Source organism: Eurosta solidaginis, chromosome 1 (genome assembly GCF_040869045.1).
Source record: "Eurosta solidaginis isolate ZX-2024a chromosome 1, ASM4086904v1, whole genome shotgun sequence".
Taxonomy (NCBI): domain Eukaryota; kingdom Metazoa; phylum Arthropoda; class Insecta; order Diptera; family Tephritidae; genus Eurosta; species Eurosta solidaginis.
The window spans coordinates 190547913-190569186 of NC_090319.1; the positions used below are offsets into that span (position 1 = coordinate 190547913).

The window sequence follows — 21274 nt, forward strand, 5'->3', positions numbered from 1 at the left end:
ACATTAATACATTAGCAATCAACGGAGTATCGGTTGAGACGACAACAAAACTGGCAGCTATATAAATATAAGTAGGTATACAATTAGGAAAAAATTGGGCGGCTTTAATGGACGCTAAACAATGACAAAAACGAACATTGAACAACATTTTTTTTTTTAAATTTCAAAAATAAAATATATATAATTTACCTTGTTAAAATTTAAAGTAAAATTTCTTTATGGAAAAAAAGAAGTAGCAGGAAAATTTAAATTTCTTAAATTCAAAAAAAAAACTTTACTTAAATTTTTTAAATGTTAAAGTAAATTGGAATGTTTAGGAAACTTCTTTAAAATAGTCAGTTAACTTCAGACAGTTTCACCTTTCCTTTGGGAAAAGCCTATAGGACATTTTTATAGATTTAAAAATAAAATTACTCTGTTAATAATAAATAAAAATGCAAAGAGACTCCTCGGACATTCCTCTCTATTGGTGGGACGAAAATACCCGACACACTAGGGACCTACCCAAAGAATTAGAGGGTTTAAAGAAATTGTGGAAGATAATAGGTATGGAAAGGGAACCCACAATTGAGGACATTTTAAACCCCACTACCACGGTGGAAGAAATAATGCGTATGATGAGGAGAGTGTTCCCCAACAATGCCAAATGCTAAGTAGCATCTGAAAAAAAAAAGCTCGTTTTCAACCTAAAAATTAGGAAAAAGATTGAAACCCAATGTGACAGAGAAAAAAAAATAATAAAAATAAATAATACTTGGAAATTTTTTTTTCTCCTTTCAATTTTAAGAAATGTCAAAATTATTAAATTTAAATAAAGAAAACTAAATCAGCAAAATTTAATTTTAAAATATTTTGAAGAAAAATTAGTATTTCTAAAAATTAAAGAAAAATATTAGTTACTTTGTAAAATTATTTAAACAAAAGAAAATAAAAATTTTAAAATTAACTTTAAGGAAAAATGTAAAATACTTAAATCGGAAATGAATAATTCTAAAGTAAAACAAAAATTACAATTTTAGAAGTAAATTGTTAAAATATCTATTAATTAAATAAGATAAATTTATTAATGTCAAGAGTAAAATGGAACGCATAGGATAAGAGAATAAAAGCGAAAAATTTTATTAAAAATTAAATTTAGTTCATTACTCATAGAAGCAGGAGAATAATTATATTTCAAAATGTCTTGGTGGACAAAAATAGCCCAAGGCATTATGGTTGTTTAGGCAGGATGCCTAACTTTTCCGCATCTGATTGCTTTCACCTATTCCCACTGAGATCGACCCCGGTGCGCCCACCTACCTCCAGGAGCACACGCACCCCGGCCGAACATTTGGTTCTTCGAGCCGGATTTGAAATACAGCACCTAAATTACAGTCCACAACATTAGATCACAGCTGACCGCACCAGAATTGCCGTTTATCAAAGAAATTGTCACAAAAATTTGTCCGGAAAAGGATTTGTCACAATCAACAAAAAGTCTACTATTTCATACCAGCGTGCAAAAACACTGAGAGATCAAGCCATCTTGCCACATCAGCGCCAGTATACGAATCGCCACATATAGCCGAATAAAGTCCGCAGTAAGTGAAATATTTCTTGCCACATTTTTTTGGTTATTACAATAAAATAAAAACCGTGTAAAAGCATAATCCATATAATGTGTGCCACACGCGTAGTGATTTCTAATTAATCGCGAAAACTGTAACAAATTTAGTGCCGAAAAGAAAAAGTGCAAACGCGTTGCATTAACGTCGTTTAAGATTCCTTGTGCTATCTGGTCTGTCCCCCCACCACCGGTAAGGCTCTCCGGACACAGCACAAGGAAGAGGTGCACATAACCTCACATTCATATTAAATCTCACGTCGTACGGCTGTGGCAATTTTCATATTTTTCAAGCACTTTAATTTTCACTAATTCAATCGACATAGTTTTTTTACAACAGTTTTCACTGAGTTTTTACACTTTTCGTCGAGTTTTCATATCAACGCGCGCACTTATTTTTTATAATAAAATTGACGATTGAAGTGGCGAGTGACCCCCTTTACTTCGCACAATACACATTGGTGTTGATTCCCCCTGCTCTCTGTTTTAAGGCACAAATAATCTGCAAAGTCAAACAAAAATATAAAATTAAGAGTAATAAATCAATTTTGCGTAATTTTAATATTTGTTGGTTGGGTGATTCGCTCAGGTTTTCAAGTTCTATATCCCTTGGTTAATTCGCTCTCCACTTTTCAACCATGAACATGGACTCCTACATTAGATTGGCCGATCGAATAATCGAATTCGAGGCAGATTTTAATGATATCAATGCGGCTCTGCACACTGTACACACTCTTGCAATACAGCAAAAAGAGTTGCAAGCCAAGTGGGAAAAAGCAGAGAACGCCCTAGAGGAGTTGCTTGGCTCTGACACGCTCGACGCAAAGAAAATTGCAGCGGTCACGATCAAGCATAAAGCGGCATATGCCGTATTCTTGCGATGCATGTCGAACATGGCTGAACTTCAAGCCAAATTGAAGGAGGAAAAAGATAGGGCAATCAAACCTGAGGGAGAACGCGCGCGCGAACACAGTATCCGCCTGCCAGCTTGCGATACTGAGGTATTCAAGGGTGACTATCTATCTTGGCCAACGTTTCGTGAACTGTTCACGGCCATCTATAAAAATAACAGTCGCTTAAGCCCGGTAGAAAAGTTATTCCACCTTAACCAAAAAACCTCAGGTGAGGCAAAGGACATTGTCAAGAAAAGTCCTTTGACAAATGAAGGCTTCGAAACAGCCTGGAAAAACCTATGTGAGAGATACGAGAATAAACGGATTCTCGTAAACTCACAACTACAAATTTTGTTTAATCTAAAAAAGATAGATAGCGAGTGCCGCAGCTCAATCAAAACCTTACAGCGCGACATAAATAATTGTTTGGCATCCTTAAAAACACATCAGATCGATGTTTCAAATTGGGATGCGATTATTACTTATTTATGTCGACAAAATTACCTGAGAATACGTTGGCTCTATGGGAGCAGAGCATTGACCACAAAACGGACATATCCTGTGGGAGAATATGGACAAATTCTTGTCAAATTGTTTCCAGACACTTGAAACTGTGTCTGGTTTTACAGGGAATGCCACTTCTAAAGTGCAAAAGTCAAACACGTCGCGCCAGTCGACAGAAACCCCTACAAAAAGACTTGGTGCTTTTCAAACAAAAGTAACCAAGCAAACAACAAAATCAATGTGTAAAATGTGCAAATCTACGGAGCACAGATTACGCAACTGTTCACGTTTTTGCGATTTAAACCCGGTAGAAAGGATTAAATTCGTCAAATCCACAAATGGCTGCCTGAATTGTTTATCCCTAGGACACACAGTGACGAGCTGCACCAGTTCGTACAACTGTTCCAAATGCCACTATCGTCACCACACGCTCCTGCATGCTGACACACTTCAGCAACCGGCGGTGCGAAACCCTTTCAAACATGCGGATAATACCCCATCAACTTCGGTACAGGCACGGAAAAGACAGGAATCGGGACAACCACCATCCTCTACGAACCAGAATGTCAAATCCTGCTATGCCAATTCCAGCACAGGTGTGCTATTAGGAACTGCTCGCGTACACATACACCATAATGGTACCGACTTATCCGCGCGGGCATTAATTGATTCTGGTCTGAATGTTCCTTTATAACTGAAAGATTGAAACGCAGAATCAATTTTCCAGCGAGGAAAATGCATGCCCATGTTTCAGGCATCACAAATGCGGTGTCAGCTCAGGTGAAAGAAGCATCCAACATCGAATTACGTTCACCAGTGGATCCCTGCTTCAGCCTGACTACACCCGTACTAGTTCTAGCGAAACTCACTGGGAATCTTCCATCCTGCCATATCAACGCAACTATTATGCAGGCATTCCCAGACTTGGTTTTGGCAGACAAGAGGTTCTACGTCAACGAAGACGTAGACCTCATACTTGGCGGAGACATATATCCTCAAATTATAATGAACGGTATAAAAAAGAATGTGCTAAACACACTCTTAGCCGAAGAGACAGTTTTCGGTTGGATACTAACCGGTCGTATCGAATCACCGAATCCAACGAAGAGCATTATGTCTTTCTACAACGAGGTTGCGTTAGACGACCAACTCAAAGCTTTCTGGGAGGTAGAAAATATACCAAAAAATAAAATATTAAATGAAGATGAGAGGTATTGCGAAAAATTATTTAAAGAAAAACGACACGTGATGAAGATGGAAGATACACCGTATCGCTACCATTCAGGCAGGATTACCCTAATAACATTAATTTAGGACCGTCCCTGAAACGCGCATGCTCTCAATTCTTCCGGAATGAGGGGCGGCTAATAAAAAACCCAGATTTAGGTAAAGAATATGTTCGATTGTTGTCAGAATATGAAACGCTCGGACATATGAGAAAATTAAAAAAGAATATCCCATCCGACGATTCGGATCATTACTTCCTGCCCCACCACGCCGTTATTAAAGCAGAAAGTACCACTACAAAGGTACGCTTAGTATTTAATGCCTCGAGCCCTACGGCCAACGGTAATAGCTTAAACGATATTCTCCTCCCAGGCCCAGTTCTACAAGCCGATTTACCCATACTTATCTTACGATGGAGACTATACCGTTTCGTCTTCAATAGCGATATCGAAAAGATGTATCGACAAATTTGGGTGAACGAAAATCACACCAAATTTCAACGCGTTGTGTATCGCACTTCCCCGAATGACCCTATTAGTCTCTACGAATTAAAGACGGTTACCTTCGGAGTGAACTGCGCGCCATATCTCGCAATAAGAACGCTCCTACAACTAGCAGACGACGTGTCAAGTTCACACCCTACAGCGGCTAGCATACTGCGAGAATACATGTATGTAGATGACGTGTTAGCGGGTGGACATACGATCACATCGACCATTAAAGCCAGAGGTGAAATTCGTCAAGTCCTACACTCCGCGGGCTTTCCACTTCGCAAATGGACATCCAATTCAGAGGACATTCTAAGGGACATCCCCAAAGCAGACCTCCTCAGTGAAAACTTCCTGGCCTTCGAAGGTACCAGTTCAGTTAAAGCATTAGGAATTCGATGGAATGCCCTCTCCGATTTATTTTATTTTAAAGCAGGGACGCTGGACAACCCGGAAAACATTAAAAAGAGAGCGATACTATCAGTAATCGCCAAATTTTCGATCCATTAGGATGGCTGGCACCAATGCGTCATTGTGGCAAAAATACTCATGCAGAGTATTTGGTTAGAAGGCACCGCTTGGGACGAACCAGTATTTACCAGTACGCTGGAACGATGGAAAACCTTCACCGACCAATACCATGAAATCGACAAAATCAGGATACCTAGATGGGTCAACTTTTCTCCAGGAACCAACATTGAGATCCATGGATTTTGTGACGCATCCGAGAAGGCTTATGCAGCAGCCGCGCGTGAAAACGGATAATGACATCTGGACAAACCTGCTTCTGGACAAAACCCGAGTGAAAACTCTTTCCCTTCTACGATTGGAACTTTGCGGAGCCGTGCTGTTAGCGGAAATCACCGAATCCATTTTCAGAAACCTTAAATTGGGACCAGTGAGAGTTCACCTTTGGACGGATTCAACGATCGTTCTCGCATAGATAAGGAAACCGCCTTGTTCCTGGTCAACCTTCGTTGCACATCGGATCACCAAGATCATCGACATGGTCGGAAATAAGGACTGGTTGCACGTGAACTCAGAGTCCAACCCAGCAGATTTAGGTAGCAGAGGATTACCTGCGTCTGAATTGGTCAACAATTCGTTGTGGTGGCAGGGACCTTCATGGCTGCAAGGAGACACTTCCCAATGGCCAGCACAAGAAAGTGACTACATCACCTCCGTAGAGGAAAAGAGGGCGAAGACCTGCGCAACAACAACAGTAAATACTACCGATGTTCTCCAACACTTTTCAGACCTACCTAGGGCTTTACGGGTGCTCTCATACGTTATGAGGTTCTACCGAAGAACTCACGCCAAAACGAAAAAATCATTTCAGGTCTCTCCTGATGAGATCAAATCAGTAACCCAACTCTTAATTAAAATCGATCAGAAACAACATTATAGTTCCGAATATAATGATCTAAAGGCCGGAAAACCAATTGCAGGGAAAAGTGCAATACTCTCACTTAATCCCTACCTAGACCAACATGGCATCATTCGGGTGGGAGGGCGACTCGGGGCATCAAAGGACTTAGCTTTTAATGAACGCCACCCAATCCTCCTCCCATACAACTGCCGGTTATCCCGTCTGACAGTCCTAATGTTTCATCAACAAAGTCTGCATGGGGAAAACCAACTCATGTTACGTCTGATACGCACCCAATACTGGATACCTAACATCAAAACCATGATTAGGGCAACTATTCATAATTGCAAAGTTTGCACTATACACCGAAAGCGTGCTCAGACCCAACTTATGGGTATTCTCCCTCGCGAACGCACGACCTTCAGCCGTGCATTCACGAATACTGGAGTCGACTTCGCTGGACCCTTCGACATCAAAAGTTACCGCGGTAGAGGGTGTCGACTATCCAAAGGCTATGTCTGCCTTTTCGTGTGTTTTTCCACACGAGCGATTCATCTGGAAGCCACTAGTGACCTCAGCACTGCCGCATTCCTGGCAGCTTTCGATAGGTTTGTTGCTCGGCGAGGATGTCCAAAGAACATCTACTCCGACAACGGAACCAACTTTGTCGGAGCCTCCAGAGCTCTCCGCTCGGAACTCAAAGCTTTCCTGGCGGACGCTCGCAACCAAACTCTATCCAAGTACAGTCACCAAAACCTGACATGGCATTTCATACCACCAGGAGCTCCTCACGTGGGCGGGCTATGGGAGGCAGGGGTCAAAAGCTTCAAGAACCACTTCAAAAAGATCGCTTTGGATCACAAATTTAGCCTTGAAGAGTTCAGCACCCTACTTTGTCGAATCGAGTCCTGTCTCAACTCTCGACCGTTAAGCCCCTCCTCCAACGAGCCGGCTAACTTGGAGCCACTTACGCCAGGATATTTCCTCGTTGGAGGGCACCTATTAGCACCACCCGAGATCGACGTCAGCGAGGATCGAGCTTCATTCGTCAGTCGATGGGAGAAACTTAAGGCGCTGCATCAAACCTTCTGCAAACGGTGGAAGACTGAGTATCTCACCGAATTGCAGAAGCGCGTTAAGTTGAAGCATCCACAATCAAATCTCAAACCGGGGGACCTAGTCGTCATTAAGGAGGATAATCTACCCCCAACGAATGGAGACTAGGAGGGATAGCCAATCTTCACTATGGCCCCGATGACCGAGTTCGAGTCGTCGAACTGGATACGGCAAGGGAACAAACCACTAGACCAATTACGAAATTGATACTCCTTCCGTCCCACGACAAAGAGGATTAAATGTAAGGGGCCAAATTCCGCCTTACAAAACCCCAAAAACCAAAATTCTATTTCCCCCGACTACCTAAAATCAGAGGCCCACGGTTGGTGATATCATGGAAAGCATATTAAGGAACCCGCGTCTTCGTGTCTCTCTATCCCTAAGCCTGCGTTTCTCCCGAGCCATATATTATAATCAACCCCCGGTCTCGTGATGGTGCGAGTCTACCGGAGGGGAATACTAAAACGTACTACGCGATGGCAATGGGGAAAGGGATTGCGGGACATAAAGGCGCGTTCAACCACGCGCCGTGATGCCCCGCTATCCCTAAGCTTGTGTCTCTCCAGAGGCCCTAATTATAATCAACCCCCGGTCTCGTGAGGGTGCGAGTCTACCGGAGGGCGATCCTACATCTTCTTTCTTTTATTCTCTACACCCGGTCTCGTGCCGAGTCTACCGGAGAGAATCGTACACCTTGCTACTGGTGGGCAATGGAGAAAGGGAGCGAGAGGCACGAGGACGCATGAGAGCTTATCAAAAGCTCGCAAAACCAAAAGGCAAAACTTAGGCTTCATAATAACACTAACCGCGGGCCCCTTGAAGAATCCATCCCACAAGTCACTCGCTCACCCAGAGCGAGGACATCAGAAAACACCCAAATTCACTCACTCCCCAGAGCGAGGACACCAGAAAACACCCAAATTCACTCACTCCCCCGAGCGAGGACACCAGAAACCCTCCCATTCACTCGTTATCCGATAACGAGGACATCATAAAAGCCTACCGCAGAAGGGCGAACCGATCTGCCACAGAATCTAAGGGCTTTCGGCCATTTGTATACTTTAAATTTCCCAAAGTCAACCCACATTCACTCGCCCCGAACGAGGATATCAGAACCCTAGCGCAGATCCACTGTCTGCCAGAGAACATAAATGCACTCGGCCAAAAGCACGAGGCCAACATAATATTTTACTTAATGAATAGGGACGGCCATATTCTAAATATGGGTTAACCATATTAACCTCGGTTTGCAGAATTTTGCGGAAACCATGGAATCGTGGACTCGTGGACCTAACCCAAATCAAAATTCATCGTTCAACGTCAAAAAAAACCCGACTAGTAAATGAGTCACGTAAAGCAAAAAGATATATATCATTGGTAACTAGTGGAGATACCGTAACGAAATGCACTCATTGAGTATGTTAAATGATTGTTCCGAACCTTCGTCTCCAGTTAAGAGTTTGGAGAATAGGTTATATTTGGAAATTCACGGTTCACCTGGAACACTTCCATGAAGACTTAAACGGACAAGAGCTTTCCGAAATTTCTGAATAAACGGGTGAATACTCCTTGTTTAGCAGGATCGCACAAAATTTGGACTCTTGTGTCCAAGTTAAAGCCGGAAAATGAAGTTCTAAGGCAATAAGCCATTTTCTTTTAGTCTTGTTTTTGCCAGTTCATTGCGGCTGCTGAGGGTCGTATCACCCCCAAAAAAACCGCCCTATATTAGAGTTAGATTGAGGAGCGCTGCATCTCGGAAAACTTTCCATTAACTTTTCTTACGACAAAATGCCTTGACCTTATGCTCATATAGGGAGTTTTGGCAACAAATATTGGGATGGTGCAACATTCCTCAACCAAGTTCTGCAAGAATGACCAAACCAACATAACTTTATCAACTCACTGAATATTTAGTAGAAGATGAATGATTTCCCCAAAAACTTGTGGCATTGACAAATTTATTAGCACTACTAATATCCTACTAAAGACACTTGTCTACTAAAATTTCACTAAGGTGATTGAATTAATCACCGTTTTCCTTACTTATTCAAAGGAACCCTTCCAGCTTTCTCGGTTGGGAGTGTCAAATATCGGTCATCATTGACGAACAAACCTCTAGTAACTGACTCAAATCAATAACATTTCGGAACTTATATCAAAAAGCTTAAGTGTAAACTACTTCAATTAAACTCACCCTCTCTTTGTTCATTGACTGATAGCTGCGTTTCGTGAATGGATGTGTAACTCGTTACAGTGCACTACCAGATAAATTGGGTACTTCCGGATCCATCATCTCATCAATTTTCATTGGTTTCATAACGTCCGCAGGGAATTGTAGAGGCACATAAGCGTCACGCATTTTACAAGGAAGCTAATGACACCTAATTTTATTGAAAAGGAAATATGAAGTTTCCCATTGCACATATTCATTTATGTAAATACGTTTATATCATCTATGAAAGCTCAAACCAGATATAAAACGTTTTCCACCATAGAGGGGTTGGTTGGAACTTTCACCGACGATATTTTGGCCTACAAATTATACCACCAATGAGTTCCTGTTAATGAAGTTGGTTCAGAAACCACATTTTCATTTAATAAATATTGTATCAAGTCATTCATCCTTATTGTATATGAGTAACTTAATTACAGTCACGCTGTATATATTCCCAGCTAAAACATCTACTTTGCTTTTTGCGATTGGTGTCCAAATGTGCAATAAAATTTTCCAAGGAATTCATGGAGCCTTCGGTAGATACATAAAGTGAATAGTCCACTACCAAAATCGTATTTGAAGCTGTTAAAAGAAAGGGTGATCTGCAAAGACTACATAACCCAATATTTAGGGCAAGTCTGTTTTTTCCTGATCTTCAATATAACTGGATGTTGCAATTTATTTCCAGTACGTATTATGGTGTGAACCGTCGCTGGATATTGTTTTTGCAAATTTCCCACAAACAACTCTGTCAAACTTTGCAGGCTAGTTAAACACTTCGATTTCCGAGGTTTAGGTTGCTGTAAAATATATTTCAGTGTTTATAAATTCATGAAAATGGCACATAAAAGAATTCTTAAAAACTATTGCTTAAATGTATTAACAGCACCGCCCTCAATATAACGATAAGGCCTAGCGCGTTGGCGCCAGCAAAGCCAAATGATGCTTCAACAAGCTTTGAGTTAAAGAATTCGTCCAAAATTCCATTGATTTCACAGCGGCACTGTTCATGCCATTATGCTGCCCATTCGAATAAATGCATATAGACCAAAGCGGGCTCTCTGCAGGAAATTTACTACTATACTTACATGGCATTCCATTTTAGCTGATCCACGTACAACAATGGCGCGATAAAAAAGATGAGTACTATTGACGAGCTCCGAATCGACGTTAGGTGCAGATGCAATATACTCCTCATAGCTGAGTGAAGTCCATGGTACAAGGCTGCAAGCAGAACGTCTAGTGGGTAAACATTCTTCCTTCAAGTGTAAATCAATTTCAAGCGAGAGCTCCACAATTGTTGTATGCATTTTAAGAGTGCTGGTATCATTTTTTGTAACTTTGGTGATTCAGCTTACATTATTAACGACTTCTAAGCAACCCATTGACTGCGGCCAACGATAGGGACGTCCATATTCCTTCGTACTTACATGATCCAAACATTCTTTTGGTGTTTCAACTAATCTTCACCGCCAGGCACGGGTATAGTATCACCCAAATCGTTGTCACACAAATATTTCAATACGTCTTGTGGGAGCGTTTATAACTTTGCAGTTTAAACAGTCACAATGGAATACAACCAAAAAACAGCGGTTGGCTGTTATAGTAACTACAGAAGGGTTGTGTAGAATATTGCAAAAACTGCCGGCTCCAAGTCGGAATTGGGGTCAAATATACAGTGTTGATGAATATTTTTTTGATAACATGTTATCATTGAAAGTTCTTAATCACAGTGATAATGATTCAAACGAATGGCGAATCACTGCAGCTATTGGCACAAAACGGAGCCAATACTATTCGTGTCGTTCGAAAATGGGTATATAGCAGACTTTACTATATGCATCTCATCAACAATGGGCTTAAACAAACATTTCCTATCAAAAGCCACACTTGAAAAAAATATGCGATATAACTTCTTTTGACAATTATTTGCTTGTAAGTAGTAAAATAGGTGGCTTACAACTGTTTTCCTTGAATTTTATAAATAATTCGATCACATTAATGCCACTGACTATATTGTGGAATCGGAGGGATAATATGATTTGTAGAAGAGTACTGGTGTCCCAATTTTCACCCAGCACATATTTGATTGTTTGTCATAAAGGAGCTCATATACTATTATTTATATTGACACTCAATGGAGACGTTCTTTGTTCTACACAATTGTACATTGGTGGGATAAAAGTTACAGGCTATCAATTTATTTCACCGTCGGAATTCATCGTGACTGATATAACAAGTTCTGTACGCTACTTTCGAGTGCAACTATTAGACCATAACAAAACTAGTTAGATGAAAAAAAGGTGGAAATCGAGCTAGGATCTCCAAATCTCGGAATTATTGGTTTTGTTACATCTGCAAGTTGTAATCTTTTAACAATGTGTTAGCTGTCTAAAGAACACTACATTAACAGCCAATTGTAACGCTTTCACGGCTGCCCGTATTTTGCTATCACCATGTTCCGCATTTTGGTGAAAATATTGCATAATTTCACATCCATGAAGTTTTTGCGTCCGTATGGCGCGTAACGTTGTGGATGCCACTGGGAGCGTTGGCAAAAAAAAAAAATCGTTGAGATTCAGCTCCACGATATAAGTTCAACGGGCTACACCAAACTTTGCATTCGGGCAAGGAAGAATTGCCCAGTATGGCTCGGGTATAGTGCTGCTGCCCTCGCGTATTTCTACCAATAGCGAAAGCATTTGAAAAACATAAGGCCTAAATTCTAATATGTCCTGTTGCAATATGCCCTGGAAAACAGGAAATAATGCCTCTTAAAAGGAACTAACTTGCTGCTGGCTCTGTTGTGCACACGATTTTTATTGCCAGTGATAGCGTTTCAAAAGGATAGTTATCAAAATGTGGCCGTGATGGATTTTTTGGGTCCAAAACCTGCAAAGAAAAAGAAAAGAAAGTCCATTAATACAAATGCATAAATGGGCATCGCAAACAAGGTGACAACTGACGGCGCGGCCGACGCCGCAGTTGGAGCACCCCTTTTGCGATGCCGGTAACCTAGAAAATAAAAAAAGGGAACGACACACAAAACCAATAATTCCCTGGATGACGCCAACCGCCTGCATCCATCACTAGGCACCTGAAAATTAAAGGAATATTAATTAATAATCTAAAATAAAAATTTTTTTATTTATTCAAATGAATAAATATTAAAACTAACTTACCATTTTTCCTCCTCAATTGTCCATGCGCCGTACTCCAAGTGCCGTAGTAAAAAGAATTGAAAGAACGAGAAAAAAATCTTTCGATTTTTTTACCGCCTCTTTCAATTCAATGGAAATTTACATTCTATACACTGGTGTGTATGAATTTTCAGTTGCTTTGTCTTTTGCCGTTGGCATATTTGTAACAAACGTATGTACATATGTATGTATGTATGCCTACTTGGCTTGGCATATCATATTAGTGTTGCATAAAAAGAGGCAACCGGGTACCGAAAACCCGCAAAACACAAAATCGGGATCGGCATTTTTTTTAACCCATATGGGCGTCCGGGCAGTCCCAAAACATACTTACAAAAATAAAGGCGAAAACCTCATTTAAAAATAAGTATGGTCTCATTTACAAAAAAAAAAAAAACAAAAACAAAAAAAATCCTTTTTTATTTTTTGATTTTTTTTGCCTTCGGTACTGCTTGTTTTTTTAGCTTGGGGGCAGGACTTGTTGTTTTTCAACAACAATATCACAAAGAGTCATTAAAAGGGCTCGGTGCAAAAACAATCCGAGTCCCCAAAGTAAAGAATCCCGACACGGAAAAGTCAACTTTTTCTACTGGCTTAGTGTGCTACTGCCCCAGTCACCTAGTTTTTTTTCAAGGGCAAGCAAATACATATATGTATATATATATATATATATATATATATATATATATATATTCGCACGCCACACACTCACCATACCAGCTAGCAGCTGACCAATAAATACACGACAGGGTTGCATGGTATCTTTAGCATAATGGTACGCGCAGATAGGACGCGTCGCGGAGAACGCACCGCCAATCTGCAAATTTATGCCAGGTGAACGTAAATAACGCATCTCTGCTTGGAAAAAATTGTATTTAATAATACGCTTCGTGTATGCACTTAAGTTATCTAGCCTAATATACGTTTTGTAATAAAATACCTCCGCTTCACCCAACCAACCTCAGGGCTGCTCGCCCCGGTACATCCATAAAATGCCACAGTTGCCTTGTGAGCGATTCGACACGTTAGACGCTGGAACGGAGACCTCGGCCTCTTCGTCCAGCCCAGAAAAACCTCAAACCCCTCGAGTCTGGAACGGAGACCTCTGCCTCTTCGCCCAAACAAAAAACTGCAAATCTGGAACGGAGACCTCGGCCTCTCCATCCGGAACAAAAAAAACAAAGAATAACACAAAAAATGGTGCCATTCTGGAACGGAGACCTCGGCCTCGTCGTCCAGCCTTACTGGCCATCGACTATAGATATATTACGTTCTGAATTTCTATATTTAAGAATTATGTATAATTCAATGGCAAGAAATATTCACTTATAACTGTTCATAACCGTTAACTTTTCATCCTAGCTTAGGTGGCATGCTGAGCAAGTCGGGAATTCCCGGCCACCCGCGAAGCTGGTGAACTCCTCATATAGATTAAGTTTAGTGTGTAAGTCTTATATTCACTTTTCTCGTTTCAGCGGAGGTCATTTGGCGGAAAACGATGTTGCGTATCGCAAGGGGGGCGGCATGTTTAGGCAGGATGCCTAACTTTTCCGCATCTTATTGCGACCCCCCCCCCCCCAATGCAACTCTGCAAATCGATACTCGACTTAATTTATAACCACCCACACCATCACCGCCACATGCATGTACATGCACGTGTATGTGTGCTTTTTGTCAGCATTCATGCATATGCATGTCGGGGTTGATGTGTGGGTGCCTTTCCCCTTCAAAACGGAAGATTTTGCGGGTCAACGGTTGTAGCTTGCTATACAACCGGCCTCTTGGATTTCAACAGCCGTACAATACGCATCTGCCGCCAGCGATCTCTGCCGTAGTCACATATTCACAAGGTAATATATTTTTCCTGTATATTTACATTTACCCAATAAATCATATATATTATAACGAGAAATCTCGTCTATTCGCTTATTTTCTATTCCATACACCTATTCCCACTGAGATCGACCCCGGTGCGCCCACCTACCTCCAGGAGCACACGCACCCCGGCCGAACAATGGTAGCCATAGCTGGCTACGAGGTAGGAAAAGGAAACTCTGAAACATCAGAGAACAGGATAGTAAAATATGAACCACCAGCTGAACCAGAAACAAAGGCTGCTCCAAACATTCCAGATGTTTGGCTAGCAGTTTTAATCTGCATTATCGTGCTGTTAATCATAGCGATAGCCGCTATACTTAAAACCTATATGAAATTTAAATATAGGCAAATGAATAACGTGCAACAGCGCGTCTAATATCCTTTGTGTCTCATACCCAAGTTTCCAAATTCAACACTGAGGAAGAGTAATAAACAATTGAAATAAAATCTCAAATAGAAAATCTTAAAATATCACAATAGACGGTAAAGGCAGCCCTGCCTAAAGCGAACAGCAAACCAAAAACTTGCATAACACCTCTAAATGCTCTTGACAAAATCAGTCAAGAAACAATAGCAAATTCTAGGACCGTGGAAATGGGCAAAAACTAAGAACAAAAAATATATAATACAAAACTGCTAAAACCAGCCCATAACAACAAAAAAAATAAATAATGAAGAATAGTCACAAAAGAGTGAAAAAGTTATCAAATACTTCAAGTCCGGTCACATTGCACGTCATTGCGATATTGGCCTTAATAGTTCCAACAATGTGGGTGGGCGTAAACGCAAAGCTGGAGGAGATGAGCAAGAGCGAGTAAGAGGTAGAGAGCTAGATCCAGCTATTGAATGCCCTGTGATATCTGTGTCGCAAATTGGTAGAAAATCGAGCATTCTTACCGTCAGAGGGAATGTGCATGGCAAAGAACGAGTACTGACTGTAGATACGGGCGCATCTCATTCCTTGATCCGATCTGATTTGGTCAGCAGGAGAGTAAAACCGTTACCTGGAGCAAAGTTGCGTACGGTCACTGGCGAGTATAACCAAGTTCAGGGAGAAGTGATATGTGAAGTATTGATTGGGAAGGTCATGGTTCTACACAAATTTGTTGTGGCGGAGATTGTAGATGAAATTATATTGGGAGTGGATTTCTTGGTTGACCATGACGTCAAGATCGATATGCAAAGAAGGGTGATACGTTATGAGAACCAAGATGTGCCACTTAACTTTAGTTTGGAAAAAGGGTTCAGCAGTAATCGGGTACTGGTGGAGAAGACTCGACGAAGGCCACGAAATTCAAAGGTAAAGGTTGATGGAACAAATGGGCCAAACAAATCAAAACCGAAGGTACCTGTGAGAGAAACACTGGCATTGAAAAGCCCTAACGGACGTACTAAAACGAAGAAAGAATGCGAGGGTAGTTTCAAGCCGGAGCGCACTACTGTTGTGAAATGTGGGAACGATACCGATTATGCAAAGCAAATCCGTCCAGCGCAAGCTCTTCGAAGTGGTTCATTGACCAAACAACAGAGTGTGAAGGAACGGCCCAGGGTAATTAGTAGTAAGATGAAACACTGGCATGACAAGAACTTTAATTCGGAAGGTTTCTTGGCGGGAGATTTGGTACTGTTAAACAACCCTCACCGGCGGAAAGGTGTTCCAGCCAAATTTCGGTGCAGTTGGGAAGGCCCGTACAAAGTTGTGAAGAAGATCAGTGATACCATCTACCGCATACAAACCACTGGGAAACCACGGATTAGAAGAGTGGTTCATTTGGAGAGGCTAGCAGCGTTTAGATCGAGAGATTTGTCTGATCGGGACGATCAGACTTAGGTGGAGGGCAGTGTAACGAATGTTAGCAGCACTGAGCGATGCTATCGTCTCTAAGCCGATGCTAAGCAGTGACGTGAATGCACATCAATAATTCAATCATTATGTATCTACATAACCGAAACAATAACTGCGTCTACATATATGTACCATGTACGTATACGAGCAGCGGAGAGTCAATGCACTAACACATGCATATATCTGAGAAGTTTGAGAGCTACTGGACTAGTAGATTCTGGAAGCGCCTAAAAGATGTATAAAATTGTGCAATTTTAGTTATAGCTGAGAAGTTTGAGAGCTCATGGACAATGCTAGTAGATTCTAGAAAAATGCGAACGAGGAAACCAAAGAGTATAAAAGGCGACAGATGTAGAGGCGCTGTAATTCCGTTTGAGTTGAGCTATTAATCAGTTATTGATTAAGCACGCGATCTGGCGGCCAATAGTAGAGTTTCATTTGAGTTATCAATCAGTTTGGTTCTTAACCCAGCGAGTAGCAAAGTATAAGTGTTATTGTGAAGTACTTTAATAAAGGCCATTTTTCCATTATTCAATATTGGAGTTATTTATTCAACAGTTTAGTGATTCGAACTTAGCAGAGGATTGCAAATAAGAGGATTTGCAAGTAAATTCGGTTTTTGTTGTCTCCTCGCCATCAAGATGAAAGACATACTCTTCCACATCAATTCCTTCTGCTTCCATTGCCTCTCGTAGCCGTGCCTGAAGTTCGAGTTTAACGCCGCTTGTATTCAATCCACGGCTCTCCAACTCCTTCTTCAGTTGCGGGATCTTCAATTCACTTAACTTTGCCATGTCCTTGTTGTCCTCTAGAATTTATTCAACAATTCCTCTTCTGACACCAATTATAACAAATTAAAAGATGGGATAATTTTTGCATCCACTGTACCTTTTTTCCATTAACCAGCTAAACTACTACAACGAATATAAATTACCTCGCTCTTCCACCAACTACAGCTACTAAATTTCCCGAATAGTTAGCTTTACAATTTTTATTGATTTTAAGTTTAATGTAACCCTAATAAAATAATATAACAATGAAAAGGTGTTGAGAAATATATATAAGTATGAGGTGTTTCAGCTATAAAAACTCGCTTTTATAGAAACCATAATTTTAGGAAAAATATTTTTTTTCTTTGACTCCGATAAAATAGAATAGGAAATAGTAATAGGAAATATCTTTTACGCTAAATAGAATTGAATAGTAGTAAGAAATATTCTTACTTCAAATTCCTCAATAGATTTGAAAATATTAATAGGAAAATATTTCGATAGGAAAATAAGTTGCATGATAAAAATGGGAGGAACAATAAAAATAATTAATAGTCCATCTAAAATATCTCTTAGAAAGAATCTAAAAAGAAATATTCCAATTTATTCAATTGTTTAATAATAATTTATATCTAAACAATTGAAAACAATTTTTTTTCTTCTGCTTCATATTTCCATACAAATATTAAAAATAAATTCTAAAAGCAAGCTGATTTTAGATGGGTCGACACATTTAAAATCCGGCAATAAAATAATAAAATAAATAAAATAAACAAGATAAATAAAATAAGTAAAATTTAAAAATTCTGTATCTAAAAATTTAAAATTTTGAAAAAAGGACGTATACAAAAACAAAAGAAAAAAAAATATGTAAAATGTAAACATTTTTGAAAAAAAGGGATATCCATTAAAATATAAACAATAAAAACATCAAGGTCAGCAGATCAAAAGCAAAGCAAACAACCTCTTTCACTACAATATCAAGTAACAATAAAATATCAAAATCATTGAAAATACGACAAAGAGTCTTATACAATTGTCCACAAAACAATTATATAACACTCTTTTTTTTCTAAGGCGGATGGTGTAGCATTATACGTCATACCCACTGTAATGTAGGTTTATGCTTCATACCCACTGTAACACACTTGCAATAATACGTATCATGAACTCCAAATATATTTTAGTAATAATCGTATTACAATATTTTCCAACATAAATTATTGAACTAACCCAGACGGTTAACTAACATCAACGGAATGCCGAATAAGAAACCCTTATCCGTTCACAGCTAATAAATTACTTATTACATACAACCCATTATGGGAACTAACTAAAATACTCACATCGATATTCCAACGTTGCGAACAGGCATACAAACTTTCAAACTTACGTGTATGCATAGCATTAACCAAAGTACTCACATTGATCTGCTGACGTAGCTAAATAACATATACAAAAACTACATGTATAGAGACATGCATAAAAAACTACATGTATACAAAGACTGTATACAAACTTACATGTACTCATACCCCATTTTCAATGTACATATTTTTAGTTATTAGTATTAAGATATTTATGAATGTATAGGTTAAGTAAATTACTATATAAGACAAAGAATTTATTGAATAAAAAGAGATTTTTAATGTTTGCACATCGAAGTCGTAACTTCTTTTCATTTTCTCCAAACATTTCACCATTTGCCCATCGAGGTAAAAATATATATTTTCTTTTTGGGTTTAGACTTTGTCTAGACCATCTGCTCGGCTCATGTATTTTTTCTTTAAAAATTTATTATGAGTTGAGTTTAATTTTAGAAATTAGTTGACGCATGTGCAGACCGTCAAAATTATCAACAAGATTTTGATAAAGTCTAATGCCTCACTATGGTCAATTACTTGAATGGAATTAATTACGTTTGCATTGGCTTCTTCTACTTTGGATTCTTTGCCTCCCATTTTGAAATAATAATTTTTAAAAAATTCTTTTTACATTGAAAAAGTTAGTGCGAGAAGAAAAAAACATTCTTAATTTTATTAGCAAAAATCTACTTTTTGCCCGTAAACTGGCAGCCGTTAGGTTGCCAAATGATTTTAAAATAAACTACCTAAATAATTACATACAAAATCTGCTATCTCCGTTTGTCTTCTTGATGTGTGTCTGCAGCCTAAGGTCTATTCCATGCCTTCTTGATTTGTGTCTGCAGCCCAAGGTGTATTCCACTTCTCTATGCCTTACGCTTCAATTTCATGTGTTCATAATAATCTGCTATCTTCTTGATGTGTGTCTGCAGGCCAAGGTCTATTCCACTTCTCTATGCCTTACGCTTCAATTCCATGTGTTCATAATAATCTGCTAGACACACCTTTACGCAAAATCGATCAACTTTAGGCATCCATGTCAAACCCAAAGTTTTGATGGTTTGACTGGTCTCATTGTCAAAGTCTACATCAATTTCCTGGTCCTCCACACCAATATTTTGCAGTAATTGTGAATCATTCGAGTACCACTTTTGTAGGTTTCCTTAAAATGTGTATTAATTTCTGTTGAATTTCAATTGTTGTATTCAAATTGTCTGAGCCACCAATTCCGTCATCCACATAAAAGTTGTCTTGTAGAAACTGGGCCCCCATCGGATATTGTTTGCAATTTTTTGTAAGCACTTCGTCGCGTCCTGCTAAAGATGTTTAGCAGACTGCATTGTAAACAGCAGTTTGCCTAAGCAGAACTGGCATGATCGCCATGTAATGTTTGCGGATAAGAGCAAATCGAAATCTAGGTTGCAGTGCCCAGTTAGCGGCACCAGATAGAATGTACTGCCAATTGAAACGGCAGCAGGTTGAATTCTCCTCTTTATTGAAAAGTTGTTTTCTTTCATACAATATTTCTATGAGCTAAAATACTTACTTACACTAATAGTTACAAACTAAGTATAACACACATATACATTCAATTCAGTTCCCTGGGAACTGCATTCTAAGCATAATTAAAATTGGCTGTGGAATGTGCAACGCAAGCATAAATGAATCATGTTAATAATTTGTCTACAGGTAAAGGCTTGTCGCGAGCAAGCTCTAAACGGTGGCATACCAAGGCTCAGGTTACCATATGATGCACGGTGTACAAAATATATGTTTGTACAAATGAGAGAATATGTCAATAGGATCTCATGCCGTACCAAAGCGATCCAAAATATACGTATGTACAATTGTATGAATATGCATGTAAGAGTCAATATATTTTAAGATATTCCAAAACCGGTTGAAATATATGTTTGTACAAATGAATGAATAACTTAATGAGTGAATGCTACAATGTCTCGCTAACTAAATACGGATGATAATATTGATATAATAGTAACAGCGGAAATACTTCGAATTAAAGCAAATACTATAAAAATCCAAAAAATGTTACTAAGCTTTCAAAGTGCACCTAAAACATTCCAGACAATTAGGATTATATAACATACAGAATTAGTATGTACCTAAATGGTGAATAAAAGGAATAGCAACAAAAAGGCAATACTTAGAGGCCAATTGCAAAGCGAGGAGCGGGGCATTCATATGGCTGAATGGTTAAAGGCATTTGCCTTTACACTAGTATGAAATATAAATATTGGAGATTTGAGTTCAATACACTGTAATGGCCATATCAAAATCAACGTTAAGCACTTTCATCGCTTCAGGGTGGCCGCATTAAGACTAAGATGATCGGATAAATGCAAAATACTGCTGAAAATAATCGTTTTATAAAAATATTATTCAGACAAAAATAAATACAAATAAAATTACCTATTGAATGATATACGAGTGAAGTTCCTGGCATAAATGGTTTCGCTTTTACTGACGAAACACTAAAATTTTTTCTGAAAAATCGCTGTTTTTCCTAATTTTGACCTCAATGAGGCACGTGTTAACAGTATCGGATTGACCTGAAACTTTGAAATAATCATTTTCTGATCTATTGGCAAATTTTAGGAGGGCGCCCGAAAACAAAGACCAAAATTAAAATTCACCATATACCTTGTAACCCTAATGTATATTCACAACCACGCATGTGTGTTGTACTCTGCCCATCCATACTTTTGCTATCCAAAAACCAGCAAAGACAAACCCCATCTCAGTAGTAAAAAAAAATTGAGGCAAAGTGTAGTGATTATACA

At 39.3% G+C, this 21274-nt stretch overlaps 1 protein-coding gene across 5 annotated transcripts in view; it reads left to right on the forward strand.

Moving 5' to 3' along the window:
- Positions 1–21274, forward strand: part of tw (Protein O-mannosyl-transferase 2) — a 2413568-nt gene that overhangs the window by 1691210 nt on the left and 701084 nt on the right. The window lies entirely within an intron of this gene.